The following is a 14,923-nucleotide window of genomic DNA, read 5'->3' on the forward strand; positions in this document are numbered from 1 at the left end:
TATGTAAGAAAATAATGACTCTCTTCAAAAAGCCTACCATTTTCCTGCTGATGTTTTTGGCCCAACCCAAAACACTTACTAAATGTGTTTCCTGAAGAGATGTCTCAGATACATTATATAAAGATTTTTCAATCTTGGCACCATTGACATTTGGACCAATAATTTTTTGTTGTTGTGGAGGTGTCCTGTGCATTGTAGGATGTTTAATGCCATCCCTGGCCCTTACACACTAGATGCCAGTACCACTCCCACAGTGTGACAATCAAAATCATCTCCAGGTATCACCAACTGTCCCCTGGGGGGCAATAGCACCCTCCATAACCACTGCATTAGATGGTGCCAGTAACACACACTGGGCAACCTGAAGATGGAATGTATTAATAACCTACAAATGCTGGACGTTAGGGGGATTTTGAAAGCCCAGGGTGCTCGGGCCTCTGTAATAAAAACTGCCCATTCCTTTTTGTCTCCAGATGATGATCCAACATGGTTATGACAAGTAACTACAGAATTAGAAAAATAAACATTAGTTTCTTCTTCACTTGGTTGCCCAAGTGCCATTTCTTCTCTGGATTCATGGGGTTTGTGCTATGCTGAAACATGCTAGGTTAAATATGCGCCAGGACGATAGAAACCACCTACAGCCATGCCACTCTGAACACACCTGGTCTCATCTGATCTTGGAAGCTAAGTAGGGTTGGGCGTGCTTAGTATTTGGATGGAGGACAATAGAACCTTACCAAGCAATAAAAGAGAATAAGCAATTGATAAATGCAGCAACATGATTGAGCCCCAAAGGCATGATGCTGAGAGAAAGAAGACAGTCCCAAAAGATTACATACTGTTTGATTTCATTTATATGATTTTCTGGAAAAGACAAAACTATAGTGAGAACAGATTAGTGGTTATAAAGGGTTAGAGCAGACAGAGTATGTTACCACAAAGGGACAACTTGAGAGGTTTTTTTGCTCTATGATAATGAACAAAAATGAAAGAGTAGTTGCTGAAGAATATGATGGGATTTTAATACTTAATACATGTGTTCTTCTAACCACAATGAAGCATTTAAAGTTATGTTTTTTTTTTTTTAAAAATGTGCCAATCAACAAGGCCTTGACCACCAGTAATTGGAGCATTGCTGGGGAGAGGGGCAAGTAGATGTTCTGGAACCAAATGAAGAGCGTTAGCTTCCTTGCTTCAATTCCTCTTTCACTTTCCATAGAATAAGGTGATCTTCACTTCCCAATCCAGCTTGCTAAATTTCACCATAGAATTGCTTGAGCCTCCTTGGGCAGAAGAGAGAAAATATTTCAGAAAGTGATGTATATTGGAGCAGGCTTACCAACATCCTTTAAGGTGTATACACAGTCATAACATTGTGTTAATATGACACTATTGTGGTGATAAAAGAGCCTAAAAAGAGTGTGGGGCTAGCTTTCCAAGGCTCTAGGCGAGAGAAGGAACAGAGGGTCTAATGAAATGAAAGTGACTTGATTCTAAAAGAGATCAATATCCTGTTCTATTATTCATATGAATAGTGTCATCAAATTCTTGTGTATATGAAATAATCATCATTTTCTGAGAAATTTTGTACTCACTTGAAATATCTAGTCTGTCTATCTGTAATGATGATGGGGCCCAGTGTATATATAGGAAGGTAGTGGTGACCCTTATCTAGAATCCTTCCCCATGAGCATCCAGTTCAGGGTAACAATATTCAGCATTCCTCCCTCTCAGGGGGACGGCAAGCTGTGGTTTACATGTGAAAGGACTGTTCACAAGAAAAAAATTGCTCATGCACTTATGTAATTATAATAGTAAACCACAAGATCATCACATCAGAGATGAATGCAATTGACTTCTCAGAGAATAAAACGCATGGCGACACTGAGAATCAGAAAGTGTCATCTGCTTGATATTCATCCTGAAAGCTACACAAAGCACAAGTGATATCTCAATCACCAGTATTGAACTTCTTTCTCTTTGTCCACCATCATGCATTTTCAGCAACCCTTCAGATGGACAGTTGCAGTGTCTCTAAGTTGTTTCAGGGGTAGCCTGGTACACCAAACATCCTCAGGAGCTGTTGATTCTTTTTCCTCTTGGCTAAATATAAACTGCAAAAATGAAGTTAAAATGTCTGTAGGGTGGGGATAGGACAAGGTGGCCGAGGTCAGAAACACATTGCAGAAGAACTGGCTCATGACTTCAGTCTTCTTGAAAGCAGAGCTTTGAACTCTTTTTATATCTTTTAACTTACTTGATCATCCCCACTGCTCTCCCTCCTCCATGATGTAAGGAAAGATTACTTTATGCCCATTTAACAGAAACTAGAACCAAGGCATATGTCCATTAAGAATTTCTCAGAGATAACATAGGGGGTTAGTGGAAAAATAAGGTGTAAATCCTGTCTCCTGATTCTAGACCCCAGGGCTCCATTTGGTAGACCATATTGTAAAGCATCATGCAGCTTCACCAAACACAGACCAGAAACTAGGAGTTAAAGATGGTTACCCTCTGTAGGAATCCGTGGAATTCACAGCCAGCTCTCCGTGGATCATAGCTCTTTGTGGTAGCCAGTCTCCAGATGGCCGCTAGCGATTTTCACCTCCTGATATCCACCGTGTCCTAGTATCCTAGTTCCTTCTCACACTGAATAGGGCTGACTGTGTGACCAGAGGACTGACAGAGTGTGGCTTATGAGACTAGATCATAAAAATTACTGAGGCTTCCACTGTGTTCTCTCTTGGATCACCTGCCCTGAGGGGAACAAGACACTGTATCATGAAGACACTTAAAGTAGCCCAATTGAGAAGTCCATGTGATGAAGAACTAGGCTTCTTACCAAGAGCCAGCATCAAGTCACCATCCATATGAGCATGCCATCTTGCACTGATCCTCCAGCCCCAGTCAAGCCTGCAGATGATGTAGCCCTGGCCAACACCTTGACTGCAATCTCAAGAGAGACCTTGAGTCAGAACCCCCCGAGTAAGCAGCTCCTGGATTCCTGACCTACAGAAATTGTGTGAAATAAATGCTCATGTCTTAAGCTGATAAGCTTTGGGGTAATCTGTTACAGACCAATAAGTAAGCAATTTACTATCATTGTAAATGGTTGTATGAGCATCAATAAAGAGATATGTACCATATGGTCAGTCCTGGTTCTTGACTGGCTTCAGTTCACAAGAGCTTATTGAAGGTTGGTTTTAACCAAATTAGGATTTGTCCTTCCCCCAGACTGAAGAGGTAACTAAAATGGACATTCTCAGCAACTGACCTGAGGGAAGTGAGAAGGTCCTCTTGGTGCTATTTGCAACGTTAGACATTTGGAGAATAACACTGGACACTGAATCAGATATTCTAATGTTATTTAATCGGGTCATGCGTATAGGTCATTTCTCCTAATAGTGGGACAATTCTGACCCCAAGAGCTAGTCTTGGACTCTGCTTTGTCTCCCCACTCCACCCTGCATACCACTCAGACCAGCTCCTTACTTGTGTTCATCTTTCCAAGCCTTTATACCAAAAACTTTGATGAAAATGGCGACGACTTTAAAGAGCCAACATTCCTCTGAATATTGAGAAACCCTTGTTTTTTTCAGGATACACAGGCCTTGGCGATATTTAAAGCATGAATGATGGGCACAAAGATATTTGGCTAACAGCTTTCACATGGTTGAGTTACTGTAACTCTAAACTGCCCCAGTGATCCCTAGTATCTTCCTCGAGGATTTGCCAGTGTTCAATTTCTCAGTAAATGCTTTAATTCTTTACTTCCATCCCCAATTCTCCTATAGGCCCTGCTCTACTCAGTTTCTCCCCAAACAAACAAACAAAAAAAACCAAACTTTTCCAGGTAACTTTGAATTGTCTGACCCTTCAGTGACCATAGACTTTGAGGGCTCCTTGAGGCAGCCTCTGTATAGGAATTTACTAGGTCCCTGGGCAGGAAGACATGGCTGTCTATTGTACTCAAAAGCATTCCTCGACCATAAAAAATGAATGTCTCAAGATGGGGAATATGAGCTATGGCTTTCCTTCACTGCAGAGAGTTCTTTGCCTACTGGGAGTCGCTCTTCCTGTCAAGAGTCTGGCACAGACACAGCCTCCTCTCTTTGTTCAAGAATCCCAAAATTCCCACTGTTTTCCAGGGAGCTTAAACACCTATCATTCAATAGATCTACTGTGGCCAGTTTGTCGTGGATTCTGGAATTCCTAGAGAGGCAAGTCATACATATTACCTTCACAACTCCCTTGGACTGGAACTGTATACCAACAGAACTGTGCACAAAGCTTGTCTGGACCAACTCCATTATGTTGATAGATCCTATTTTTCATAATTCCTACCTAAAACTGTTTTAACCCTTATATCCACCTACTCTATCTGTGATGGGATCAAGAGGAGAATATGGTGATCCTAACCTCCAGACCACCATAAGAAGTTGGTTTAAGGATTGCCCAGCATCTGGCTTTCTTCCATGGCGGACAGTAAAGCCCCATGACTTGATGGCCAGCACCTACTTTCATATCTATAGAGTCCCCTGAAAATGCAGCTTTTTTTAGGAATCTGCAGATCTTGTATTGTCTGAAACGTTGAATGGCCTATGCTTTAAGCACCAGAAAATGCATGAGTTGACCTCAGCACTCGGCAGAGAAACCACTGGTTGAAGAATGTGTCCTTGGAGTTGTTAAATAGAATTTAAAATTTTAACAACTCACCTCGGCTTTAATACTGACTATTACTATGACAGGACAAACATTCTCTGCCCCTAAACTTAAGGAGAAAGTCCTCAGTGTTGGCTCCTAGCATAGTGCGTTACATATTTGAGGGTGGCCAATTAGGGTTTTTTATTTGGTTTCATGAATATTTCACTGAGTAGGAGAAATCACCAGCTTAACTTTTGCACAGAGCACTTCTTCCTTTGTTTTGTGAAGGTTGTAATTTGTTTTATGACTCGAGCCCTTATAAGGAAGAGAGGTGCCAAGTTTAGCCTGGGGCAAAAGGAAAAGGCAGGTCAACCTGTCACCATTTTTATCCCTGGAGTTTCCACCTATATTATTACAGGACCCCTCAGGGTCTAGGGGTTAAACTCCCTCATCTTCAGTCTTCTCAGCAATAAAACTGACTCACTAACTCACCTCCTAACTTAATACTTAATCTCCAGTGACAGAAAGACTTGCTTCAGTGCCAACATTATGTTGTTGGCATGCCCAAATTTTATAAATAGCCTCAATAGCTGCAACATGCAGAGAAGAAAAGACAATTTACCAATTTTCACTCTTCCCAAGACAAATCGACGAGTAACTTAGCCAGATTGTCTGCAACTTCTTGTAAGTCATGTCATAGTAATTTTACTATAGAAAAGAAAAAGGAGAAATAGAAGGTAAAGTCCTAGGAACTTCTCCTTTATCTCAATCGTCCATCTCTTCTCACACTTGGAGTGACAGGAACAGAGAACAAGGATGGAAATAGTATGATTGATACATATACAAAATCTCACCAGTGGTTAAGACTTTCAGGGGAAATTTAGACCACAGCCTCAGCTTCCCAGTGCTCACTACCCTTTGGAGTAGTTCTGTTTTTAAAAATAATAATTTAAAAAAATGCAACACTTGGGAGCTTCAGATTGGATCCATGATGAGAGATGAACAGCATTTCTTTCCATCAAAGGTGATGCTTTAGAGGGGACTCAGTTCCCAGAGGACTGAAGGTTGCAAGCTGTGATTGCCACAGAGAAGACGAGGACTTGGAAGGGGTCCCTTCTTGAGACAAGGAGGCCAACTGTGAGCCATGGCCTGAGATTACAGGGGCCCTCTATAGGTCTGCGTGCCTAAATCACCTCGAGTCTTTTCCTATTCTGAGCCTCCTGACACCTGTCTCCAGACTAATCCTTCTAATCTAAACAGCTGCCTTGGTCACGTCATGCTTTGCCGTTAGTGACTCCCCAAGGCCTACAAAAATGTCAGTTACACCGTAAGCTGGTCTTTATCCTGTGCAAGAACTGGGCTGCCTCTGACATTTAATCTCCCTTTCCCTCCTGCAGGAATCTGGCACTCCTGTCAAGAGTCTTCATCGCTTCCTATTTGCCTGCCTCTCTACCTTTACCTGTGATGGTCTCTGTTCTCTTCACCTGGAATAGCCTCCTCTCCCTAACCCCTTTCTAAACACCCAACTTCAAAGTCTGATACAAAGAGTCAGATTTGGAATTAGGTAGATCTGGGTTAAATTCCAGCCCTACCACCGGCTTGCTGTGTGTCATTGGGCAAGTGTCCTATCTTCTCTGAACCTCTGCTTCCTCAACTACGAAGTGACAATGCTCACACTGGGCTCAGAGTCAATGCTCAGTAAAGACTAACTCCTTTTTTCTGCATATCTGCCCTACTTCAGGCACCCTCCCAAGGTCCTAATTCCTATCAGATGGGCCATAAAAATATGCTTTACATATGAGAATAAGATTTGGGTGCAGTAAAGTTATCATCAAGGAAAGGGCCAGGCCAGGAATATAAAAATCACAGGACACTCTCAGGACAAAGGTTAGAGGCCAAGGCGCATGGGTTCATTTTCTGGCAAAGACACATTGATATTTCAGTTATAAGGAAGTGGACCCAATACAAGTACTTGGAAAAGACCCAACCAGTCCATAGTTGGGGAATTATAATAATGACAGAACTAACTGTTAGTTGAAAGAATTCCTGAATAACACATTTCTATAATTCTCCCCAAAGTGACAAAAGATGCCAGTTAACAAATTGACTCCCGTGATACTTGAATCTTAATTAAAAGAAAAAAAAAGCAGAGGACATTAGATGTGTTTATGATTCCTCAGCCCCTCTGAGAGAAATTGACCCACTAACAGACCCTAAAGCTGGCAGGCAATGTCGTGTGATGGAACGCTTCTTTGTATACATCCCCTTGGCCCTGGGATGGGCACCTACCAAGGGGCAGCCAATCCCATCATCTGCAGGGTAACTGTGACTTATGCTCTCATGCAACAAGATGAGCTAAGCCCATCAGATTCCCTATCTTTCCAGAACTGGAATTAGGAAATACAGAAGGGATGAGCCTCTATCAAGAGGAGAAATGGTGGGGATGCCCTGAGGGAGAGTCAGGGACATGGTGAGCAAAAACCATGAGCAAGCCAGAATTAAGAAAGTTCAGAAATATCTGGTAAGTAGAACCAGCCAGTTTAATAGAGAGAGGAGAACGGAGCTTAAGCTCAAGCAGAAACAAGAAGCCATAAGAAAAGGATGGAGAGAGCAGGGGATCCCTGCAATGGACCAGCGCCACAGGCGATCTCGGTCTCTGGAGTTGTCTCAGGGCCTCCAACAAACCCGTCTCAAGCTCACTTGCTTCAGTTTTCCCTATAAACAAAAGAACCTGGCTTACACAGAGGGAAGCAGTGAACTATTTTACTACCTGAAGAAAATATATACACCTGCTCTGCATGTGCACACTATTCCATAAGGGAATAGGACCAATAGGACCAGTGAGGGTTACTACTTTTCATTAGGTCAAGGTGGAAGGCTAGGCAACCTGAAGGGACAGAGAACAGCTTTTTTGTCAGAGCACTCGCAGCTGTGAGTCTCTTATCCCTTCACTTCTGGGGGGAACCACCACAGTCTGACACTTTGAAAAATGTTGCACCCGCTCTGAGGATGGGGACTGACCCTGGTGGGGGATGCCGGGGTAACCTGGAAGAGAGAGCCATCGGTGACCCTGAGCGAGTCACTTCATCTCCCTGAGTCTCTGTTTCTTCCCTTGTGGCATATGATCACTAACATGACTTCTGGAATTAATAATATATGAATCTTTTAAGTAAAATTCTTCCTCCAGTTAGACAAGGAAAAGAGACAGCCTAGGAGAAAAAGAAAGTGTCTGGATGGGGAGTCAGGAAACCTGCAGTCAGCTCTGCTCCGCCCTAGCTGGGCAAGCTCAGGAGCCGTGACCCCTCTGGGTCTTGCCCACAAGACAAGGGAGCTGGTTTGTGCATTACCAAAAGAGCATTTTCACCCCAAATTCCATGATTCTAAGATCTCAAATCTTATGACTCCAGTGACTCCTTATATTTGTATTTAAAATTCCTTACCTTGTTTTTCTTTCTTATCCCTGATGATCCAGATAGCAGTCTGGGGCACAATTCTTAGGAACACTTACTATTTCAGTTTGTCCAGCTACAGACTAAGTATAAAGAATGTTGGGGGTTGGAAATCTGGTGTTTTTCAGTCAAAAGCTAGTTGGAACAGACATGAGAACTAATTTGGATTTCTGGTGGCACAAATGCTCCTGGTTGCTGATGAAGAACTGTGAAGTCTAAATAGGAAGACAGACCATATTCAAAAGGAAAGATGTGTCTCCTTCCCAGAAAATCATAAATCCATAAATAGAAGATGAAAGTGTAGAGCCCAAAGCATTCCACAAGGCCTTTTAAAATTTCTTCTTTAAAAGATTAAATTGGTAGAATAATTGAGAATTTTGGGGTCCACAGATCAAGGAAGTACTTACAGGTCAAAAGAAAAAGGTCAGGAACAAATACAGCTAGTTATAAAAGAAATTAAATGCCCTGCAATTTTAATAAAACCCGAAAGGCCCCAATGACTCCAAGATACTGAAGGTCACTGACTTTTATTGTCTCACCAACACAGCAGATGTGCTACTTAAATGACAGCACAAACTCTACAGTAACATTTTTATTGGCCTGGAGATGCAGTTGACCTAAAGCATTTGGTTACAAAAGGTGTGAACTGATAACTCATGGAATAAATACCTACAGGCAAGAGAGATACGAAAATGTGTGCAATCCCAATAATAATTAAAATAAATATTTTAAATGAGATTTTTAAAAAATCAGATTGACAGCAACCATGAGGGTGTAAGGAAATAAGTCAATCTTGTACAAGAAAGTAATGCAAAATTTTAAATATGCATAGCCATTGACCTAGCAATATCAGTCCTAGAAATTAAGCCATCAGAAATTCTTCTACGAGTATCGACTCAATAATGTCTGTTTGCTCTTAACAGCAAAAACTGGAAACTACTCATATCCATAGTGGATTGGTTCAACAAACTTTGTTCATTCAAATAATAGAGTTATTATGTATGTAGCTTTTTTTAGAAAGCGATGAACTATTTCTAAATGTACGGATGTGGGAAGATTCCTATGTGAAAAAAGCCAAATTTTGGAAGAGAATCCATACGACCCAATTGCCTTAAAAGGTGCACAAGTGCGTCCACTGTCCGTGGGCATGCGCACGTGCACACAGGGCTCTCCTAGTTCCCTGCCTGCTTCCCCCCTCACCACTTGCCATGTTCACCTCACAAGCCTTCTTCTGGAACGTACGGAGTCTCCAACATCTCCAGTGTGTCCAGCGTCCTCTTAGGATTGTGTGCTCGCTCAGCCCTAGTCCCCCGCTCGATGTCTGGCTCATTCCTAATCTTAATCCCATGTTAGGGCAGGAATCTGGAGGAGCTGACACCAAGGTCTTAGCATGGTTATCTCTGAGGCTGAGATGACAGGGTATCTTTCCCTTTCTGTGCCATACTTCTTGGTCTCATTTGAATTTCTAGTAATGACAATATTTTTTTTTATTATTTTGTAGCGAAGAGGAAGCCGCTGAAATACAAAGAATAAAACTGAACAATGAAGTGATCAGATCTTCCTCATGTCCCCTGTAAATTCTTCCAGGTGCAGTCAGGTGTCACCTACCTGTGGACTGAAGATCCCCAAATACAGCTCCCAAGAGAACCTAGGCTAGAGGGAGTGAGACAAGAGAGGCAAAGGGAGAGACAATTCGCCAATGATTTAAAAAGATGACGCTTACCTCGAAATTTCAAGTTAGGAGACTGGAGTATTTTCAGTCCTATGGCGTGAAAGCTGGCGCTTCGGTTCACTGTTAAACCTCTCAGAGAAACTAAACAGAGAAATACCTTCAGAAGGACCCTCAATGCATCGTTGCAATTTAGTTTATATCGTCAAGGCCCCCAAGCCAAAAAGTTTTTTTTTTTTTGAAGAATCCCCCTTCATTAATTGTAAAAGAAAAGAAACAAAGCTCCATCTCTTAACCGGCCTCGTACAGATGGGAAAAGTATAGTGTATTTGAAAAACCCGAAGTATTGGAGCATCTGGGGTATAATCTGACTCGTACGGTGCTATGTGGTGCTCCTGCTAGTGCGTCGTCCCACTCCAAGCACAGGCAGTTCATCCTGAATCTCTCTCTCTGCAGCACATGTTGACCCCCAGCCTCCCCCTGCGAGTGTCCAGGCGCTGTTGATTCTTGTCCCCAGATGCCTGGCAAATTCACACACGGCCCCCGCTCCACCTCCGGTCAGCACGCTCCTCGCCTGGACCTCGGCCTTGTGTCTGACCTTCTGAGTCCAGGCAGTCTCTGCCCCACACTACAGCTGAACTAATCTTCTACCATGCAAGACGTGACCTGGCGTTTTCTCTGCCAGGGGATTTAATCCCTTTCCCCAGTGCTCACAAACTGAGTCAAGGTGAGGCTTGAGGCGGCTTTTCTAGTAGGATCGCCTTGGTTAAAATAGTGATTCTCAACCCCTAAGGTTCACACACACACACACACAAAATGTAAATGCTGATGCATTTTGAAGACTCACCCCAAGAGATTCTATGCTGCTTGACCAGATACCTATACTGAGAGGAACACTGGTGAGAGATAAGGGAAAAGGCAAGTCAGAGGTCCAAGTGTGGGTGCAACCTGGGATTTGGCATTGACCACAGATGGCTTCCTCGCCCAGGTAAGCCAATGTTCTCAGGATCTGCACCAGAAAAAGACTCATTTCATCTCATCCTCCAGTCCAGGAGGAAGGTTCTGGTTCACGTGCTTCAGCGAGGGGCTCTTTTTAAAAGCAATGCAAATACTGACTCTAAGTTTATAAAAAGTGAATATTTAATAAGCAGCAGTGTTGCCATTTTAATTTGGAATTTAATCTGTGTTCAAAATCTAAGAGCAAGCAGGGCAGCCCAGGTGGCTCAGCAGTTTAGCGCCGCCTTCAGTCCAGGGCCTGATCCTGGAGACCCGGGATCGAGTCCCACATCAGGCTTTCTGCATGGAGCCTGCTTCTCCCTCTGCCTGGTTCTCTGCCTCTCTCTCTCTCTCTCTCCTCTCTGTGTTTCTCATGAATAAATAAATAAAATCTAAAAAAAAAAAATCTAAGAACAAGCAAAGGCAAGACCAAGTCATGCAGATCCTGAGTCTCTATCACTTGTCTCAGCACTTGTTCAGGACAGGACCAGGGCTCCATAGACTCCCTTTAACTCAGATTTCTCATTGAGCTCGTTATCTCTTTGCCTTCATGCAGGACTGAAAAATGATTCCAAACAGCATGTATCTCCTAAATGTTTTCAAAAGAACTTGAAGAGAGGATCTCTCCTAGGTAACTATGCATTCTTATTTCTCAGTCTTGTTACAAGGGCACTTTGCAGCTGTATTTATACTGAGTATCTATCTCCTTTTGTTGTTATCATTACTCTTCAAATCAGATGGGTCTGGGGTCACATACTATCTTTCAGAGCTACTAGTTATATGATTCTGGTCAATTTACTTAACCTCCCCCCATCTGTTCTCTGGTTAACCTTTTTATTTAAAATAAGTATGTGAGACCGGGCAAAACAAGTCAGGTGCCCAGTGATTGTTCCCCTCACTTTCCCTGCCCCCGTCATCCACTATGGCTTTCATTACCTCCAGATGGTATTTGTACAGTTGATAATCTCCTTTTGGTCTAGAACTGGAAGTCATTTTCTTACAGTTATGCACTCTGTAATAATGTCAGTTCAAAGGAAACGTTTGGTCCCTGTGTGGTCCACGGAGGTAGCCTCTGAGAGAGTGCTGGTTGGTTGTCAAGGGGCTTTTTTCTCTTTTTTTGTTCTTTTCGTTTCCTTTTCTTTTTCTTTCTTTTCCTTTCCTTTCCTTTTCTTTTCTTTTTTTCCTTTTCTTAGAAAGCGAGAGAGAGAATGTGAGAGCAGGGCTGTGAGGGGGAGAAGGGGAGAGTGAGAGGGAAAGAGGGAAACTTAAGTAGGCTCCATACTCAGGTGGAGCGTGACATAGGGCTCAATCTCATGACCCTAAGATCATGACCTAAGCCAAAATCGAGTTAGACACTTAAGTGACTGAGCCACCAGGCACCTCAAGGGGGCTTTCAAAGTGACATTTATCCCATGGGAACTCAGGGGGGCTGAAGGCCTCATCTTCAGCCTTCCAGACACAGAACCTGGTTTGTCCTATACTAAGGGAGGGTCTCCTTCTCTGGGACTCTGTGTTAACTGAAGTCACAGAGATTAAAACATGCTAACCAGAATGCTGCTTCTTTAACTTTCAGTGAAAAATATACCAGTGATGGTGGTGTGGTGGTGGTGATGGTGGAGGAGGAGGAGGAGGAGGAGGAGGAGGAGGAGGAGGAGGAGGGACAATTGATTAGGAGCACAAAACAAGAGATGTTGGCTCTACAAGGTCAATTTTTAGGGGACACTAAAAGCTTCCTCCCTCCATCTCTTACAACTAGAGCATGCTAGGGTTGCCATATCCAGTTTTTCATGTTTTAGATTCCATTTTCTATGTTTTATGCTGCTTGGTTCATGCATATTTCTCCAAAGTACAGTAACATTCTAGTTCTTGAGTTCTTCTGGACCGAAATCCTTGGTGCCCTCAGCTCTCAAATCATACAATTAGATTTTGTGGCTTATTCCTCACTACATGGGAATGCTTCTTCCTCTGGCTGATGTTTCCTTCTTTCTGAGAGAAGATCATTTATTATAATGGCCTGGACTTTCTTTCATTCCCCCTTCACTCACACCCTCCCCCTCCTCATCCCTCAGGAAGATGGAATGGCTTCTCTTCTTGGTAAATTTTGGGGGAAAATGAGTATACATTTTCTTTTTGTCAGTAGACCTGCTCACAGAGAATGGGACTTCTGTGCTCCACCATTCATGCTTCCCACATAAGAGGCCCAGCACTACTCAAGGTGGAAAAGTCTACTTCATTCTGGGGTTCAGAATTAGGGAGATTCTCACATAAATAAAAGCCTTATTCCCTGATCTAGGTTTCTCAGGGAAAAGGTGACTATTTTGACCTCCATCTATCTTTCTTATTTTATATCTCAATTGTTTCAGAAGTTGAGCAGGTAATAAATAATGCTATTTATGAGGCCCTATCAAACATCCTGTGAGGCTGTTAGATGTTTACCAAAGCCACTTCCAGTTCTTGCAGCACTAGAGTGATCAACTCTAGTTGCTCTGGGATATGGACCTTCAGATGCTAAAACTGGGACCATCTCAGGCAAACCAGTATGATTGTCTACCCTAATGGGTTCACAGGAAGATTGGGTTTCCCAGTTTCTTTTGTAGTTGGTTAAAATGGAGTTTGGGTGGTAATGAGGCCCCATCATAGTTTCCACAAACTTCCATGCCTCTTTCCTTCTTATCTGCATGCCTGAAAATAAAAGATTCCAAGATGGTGGGGCCATTCCATGAAAGAAACCCAAGTCCCTGGATTGTCGCTTGGACAAACAATAATTTTTTTCAAAAATATGGAATTATGTAGCTAATATAAAGTGTATCTTGCAATAGCTTTATGCTTAATTTTCCATATTTTGAATGTAGGTTCTCATGAAATAATGATTCCTCTGTGTGACTTTGACTAAATCTTTACAAATATACAAATAATTTATTGTTGAAAACTAAAGAAATTTAAACTCTGATTGTTTTAATACTTCTATTTGTGTGAACACACACTACAAAAATCACACTGATTATAAACATGAGTGGAAGGAGACATTGATACGTAAACTTTTAAGAGAAGGTTAAAATACTTTCCTTATTATTTTTGAGTACAGATGTGCCAATAATCCTGGAATTCCCATTGTTTCAGATAAAGTGAGGTCATTATGAAAAGATTTGGTTTGGGAGAGCTGAGTCATACTTCTGTATCCTGTCCTATCAGACTGCTCCCTAGTCTTTAATCTCATTAGAAAAATTGATAGATTGCACCCCTCAAACTGAGGGCAAGTGAACCTAAGGAACACCTCTGTCTCAAAGCTGGCCATTCTCTATATCCTACCTCCTTGATGTTGACCTAAAATCTTTACTTACAGATTTCAACAGGAAAAGAGTTAATAGATTTAGACTACTATTGACAAATTAATTGTCCAATGGAATAAAGTTGACAGCCTTAACAAGAATGTTAACGCAGTTTTTGCTAACTCAACTGATGATATAGTAGGAATTCATAACCTGAACTTTCATGAAAAAATAATGCAATGGCATTTGTTAAAGATGGTAAGGCTGACTTTATTTAGGACCATCATGATAGATGTAGGGACCACTTTGATAGAATTTTGAGGTGATGGAGAGAGATTGGATTCAACTTTGAAAGCAACATGGGCAAGTGGGAATTTATAGCTAAGGAATAGGGTGGGAGTCAGTGCGTGGAAGATTACTTAGAGGAAACATCAGGGATCAGGGGTGTTTGGCTAAACCAACCTAACAGCATTCTTACTGAAGATAGACCAGGGAGATGGGACACCACCTGGGGAATGGCTGAGGATGATCAGCCATTGACAGTGGCAGGTTCTGATTAAACTGATTTGGCAGGGTTCTTGTTAAGACTGGATTTTGCAAGGAAGTGCACAGAGGGGCCTAGAATAAGGGTAAGCAACCTGACCCAAGTTTGATCAAGACAAGAAATTTCATCAGTTCCCCAGCCGCTAGGGCCTCTGGTGGGTCAAAGCATTCACAATGCAAGTTCTAGTAGACCATTCCTATGTGGAGTTTTCAGTCACCTGGGGAGGGAGACAATAAACAAGTAATTATAGAGTATGATAAGTATTAAAAGGGCACAAATAGAAAGCTGTAAAGGAAAATAAGGAGGGGCCACTTTGGTAAACCCATTAGGGGAGGCATTTTGAGGAGGC

The 14,923-nt window shown here is 42.3% G+C and overlaps 1 long non-coding RNA gene across 1 annotated transcript; it reads right to left on the reverse strand.

The window, feature by feature from the left end:
• Positions 1 to 869: 869 nt before the first annotated feature.
• LOC125753981 (uncharacterized) lies at positions 870 to 3,170 on the reverse strand. The gene is made up of 3 exons (XR_007407037.1): positions 2,846 to 3,170; positions 2,515 to 2,760; positions 870 to 1,286 (listed from the first exon to the last, which is right to left on the reverse strand). It is a non-coding gene; the product is annotated as an uncharacterized LOC125753981 (long non-coding RNA).
• Positions 3,171 to 14,923: the final 11,753 nt, after the last annotated feature.

This window comes from Canis lupus, chromosome 2 (assembly GCF_003254725.2).
Source record: "Canis lupus dingo isolate Sandy chromosome 2, ASM325472v2, whole genome shotgun sequence".
NCBI classification, from domain to species: domain Eukaryota; kingdom Metazoa; phylum Chordata; class Mammalia; order Carnivora; family Canidae; genus Canis; species Canis lupus.